The sequence below is a fragment of the Ceratotherium simum genome, chromosome 12 (assembly GCF_057802395.1).
Source record: "Ceratotherium simum simum isolate JZ-2026a chromosome 12, ASM5780239v1, whole genome shotgun sequence".
Lineage (NCBI taxonomy): Eukaryota > Metazoa > Chordata > Mammalia > Perissodactyla > Rhinocerotidae > Ceratotherium > Ceratotherium simum.
Genome location: NC_141911.1, coordinates 17,660,583 through 17,664,433, shown reverse-complemented (window position 1 = coordinate 17,664,433; position 3,851 = coordinate 17,660,583).

Genomic DNA, 3,851 nt, shown 5'->3' with positions numbered 1-3,851 from the left:
ATCCGAATCTCTGCGCTGCCGCGGGCCCGCCGATTTAGGGAAAAGGCTCCGCCCATGCCCCGCCCCCTAAGACCCGGAGCGGGGGCCGGCCGAGGCTCCGCCCCCTCTCCCGTCGGGAGCCGGGGAGGTGCGTCTTCCACGCCCGGTGCTTGCGTCGCCCCTCGGGCCAACGCCGCCTTCCGGAGCATCTCCCAGCGGTGCTGTGAGACCCCCGACCCCCGAATTGGGAACTGTTACGGTGGTCTGGCCTTCCTCCTCAGATGTTTGCTAGTGGCAAGGCTGGATGTATGGCACTGCCCTCACCCTAGCCCTTGTTTTTCCTTGATTTTATTTATTTAAAAGATGAGTCTTTCCCTTTCTTCCATCCCTCTCCCTCCTCTATTATGCTGTTGTTGCCTAACACTGATTCATCCTCAGTTATCTCCCAGAAGCAAATCAGTTTCTCTCTCTCATTCTTGCTGTGTACATCTTTTAACAATTTGGACTGTTTGTTCTCTACTCCCTGCTAAGCATAGTCTCGGAACCAGCAGCGACAGCATCCTGAGGAGAGCTTGTTAAAAATGCTGAATTTCGGGTTCTACTGAGACTTACTGAATCAGAATCCGATTGTAACAAGATCACCCACTGATTGCTATGCACGTCAAAGTTTGAGAGGCACTACATTCAACTGGTGTCCTGGGGTCTCCCTCACTGCCATCCTGGGAATGAGCTATACCTCATTCCTGAGATGGAGTCTCTATTTCCTGAATCCGTATCCTCCTCCTTGATTTTGTACTCTCATTTTGTGGAACATATCCTCCAATGGTTTATTGACGAATGTTGCAGGCAGGTGCTGCTTTTTTTTTTCTTTTCTTTTTCCCTTAGACCATGCATGTCTGTAACTAGATTTATTGTGACTGAGTATAGGATTCTTGGTTGAAAATAATTTTCACTCAGACTATTAGAGGGCTTGCTTCACAGCAGTTTAGTTTCCAGTATTGTCGTTGAAAAATCCTACATCATTATGATTCCTGTTCCTTTATAGGTAACTAATTTCTTTGAGACAAAAGCCAATTGTCAAGAGGCAAGATAGTGGCAGAGAAAGGGCATTTTATTACAGCTTGCTAGCAAGAGGGAAGATGGCGGACTAATGTCCAAGAGAACCATCTTAAGGGGGCACAAAATCTTACAGCAGTTATATAGGCCGATGGGTTATAGGGGAGAAGGTTAGGAATGCTGACCTTCTGGTGTTACAGAGTGAGAGTGCCACACCAGATCTTTCAGTTTTCATTGATGATGGCTATCAGCATAGACCCTCTGTTCAGGGGTCATCACATTCCTAAGGAACTGAAAAGAACAAAGTTATTATCTTATCGTAGCTGGGAGGTACATGCACAAGAAGGAGTTGTAAAATCTATAGAGCAGTTAGATCTCCTGAAGGGTGCATATCCAGCTGGGTTAGTCAGAGGTCATTCAAAGTTACAATAGGGTTTCTTTTCTACCATATGGCTTCCCTTATGTCAACCTTGTATTGAGCCAGTATCGTAACCTGCTTCTGTTTCTGTTTGTTTTGTCTTGAGAAGTTTTAGTATCTTCTCTGTATTCCCAGTGTTCTAAGACACAATCATGTATCTTGGTTATGGCTCTTTTCTCATTTTTATTGATCTGGCATTTGGTTGGCTGTTTTCAATCTTGAAACACATATTCTTCAGTTCTGGAAATTTTTCTGATATTAAATAATTTTCTTCTATTTTATGTTCTACAGTTCTGGAGTTTTTTTTCTGCTATTATTTAGTTGATAATTTCCTCTACCATCCCCCTCCCTTATTGTTATCTCTTCTTTTTCAGAAATTCATTATTCAGATGTTGGACCTTCTTGACTGATGTTTTCTCTTTGTCCTATTTTCTATCTCTTTGTCTTTTTGTTCTACTTTCTGGGTGATTTTCTCAACTTAATTAGACAGATATTCTATCAAATTATTTTATTTCTTTTATTATACATTAATTTCTAAGTGCTCTTTTTATTCTCTGTTCTTTTTATAGCATCACATTCTTTTTTCATGGACGTAGCTCCTCTTATCTCTGAAGACATAAATTATAGGATTTTTAAAAGCTTTCTGCATAACCCTGCATTGATGTTGATTCTTCTGAGCCTTTTTTGGTTGTTTATATTTGGTCTCTGTCCTTCATGCTAGAGGCGTAAAGCTCCTCGACTGTGTGGTGATCCTTGCTGTCAATTCATATAAGAAAGTGATGCTCTAAAAAAGTGCTTTGGGGACATGGGCAGGGTTTGTCAATTGCTGGCCAAAGTGTAAGATGGTGGGGCAAGGGCCCAACTATTTGTTTTCTTCCCAAGAGTAATCCTCTAATTACTTGCTTTGGGAATCTACCAGCTTTCATGGAGCCTGATAGGGAAAGGAGGCTGGGAATCTTAATAATTTCGGTATATACACCTTCACTTAACTACCACTTCCAATATGGCACTTATGCCTTCAGCTGTGGCTGGTATCCCTGAATTCATAGTCCTTCAGGTTCGATATCTTCAAATAGAAATAATTCTCAGGTTCCAGGTTGGGAAAGGGGGATTAGAGAATGTTCCCCTGACCTCCAGATGGGGGAGGGAATCTGGGAATCTAACTGCTTCCAGGACTTTTGACCTTCTCTTTTCAGCTCACCCCATCTGGGATGTATGGTGCTTTCAATTCGAGCCTTTGTGAGGTTCTGCAATGTCAATCAGGTTGCTTCCAGGCCTTGCCTCTGAAAACACTTGGGTTTCAGTTGCTCTGGGCTGTATGAGTTTTCACTGGTGCATCTGTTTACCAGTGTATTAATTTCCTAGGGCTGTCATAACAAATTACCACAAACTGGATGGCATAAAACAATGGGGATTTTTTTCTCTCAGTTACAGAGGCTAGAAATCTGAAATCAGGGTGTCAGAAGCTTGGTTTCTTCTGGGGCCTCTGAGGGTTCCATGCCTCTCTCTTTGCTTCTGGTGGTTGCTGGCAGTCTTTGGTGTTCCTTGGCTTGTAGATGTATCACTCTATCATTACCTGGTGTTCTCCCTGTGTGTCTGTCTGTGCCCAAATATCCCTCTATTTATAAGGATGCTTGTCATTAGATTAGGGCCCACCCTAATCCATTATGACCTCGTTTTATCTTGATCCCATCTGCACAGACCATATTTCCAAAAGAGGTCACATTCAGTGTATCTTTTGAGGCAGCACAACTCAACACACATCAATGTTTCTAAATTTTTCTGGGCATTTTGCTGTTGTTTCTTCTCCTGTTGTCTTTGTTCTTGTGGGTCTATGCCCTGACACTCTTTTTTTACCTCCTCTATTTTGTTTTAGTGAGGCTTCAAAAGGAATGCAGGAAAGTGGATGTTTTCAATATGCTATGTTAACTGGAGGAGTTATTTTTGCTATTTTTTAGTTGAATTGTACCAGATTGGCTATTGAAACTTGTAAAACTCCACTTACTATGCATACTTTCAAGTTTACAACTAAAACTTTGCTGTCAATAACAGTCCAGAAAATTTTGTAACCATTTTTGATAGAAAGCAAATAAAATTTCAATTTTAATTCAACATTTGATGTTTAATGTCTTTCATTCTGTTTATCTATTTATTCCACAATGATTTTGAAGAAACTGATGGATTTTACCAAATTTGGTATACTTCTTCAGGGTATCAGTGTCCACCATCTTGAAACAAAGCAATTATTGATAATGTTATTAATGAAATGTTTTCATTTATCATAAGTGTTTTATTTATATAGGCACAGGTATAGCAATTTTTGACTTAGTGAAATTTAGGGTATCAGTATTGGTATATAATAATATGGTATTTACAGTGCAACAGTACTATTCTTAGA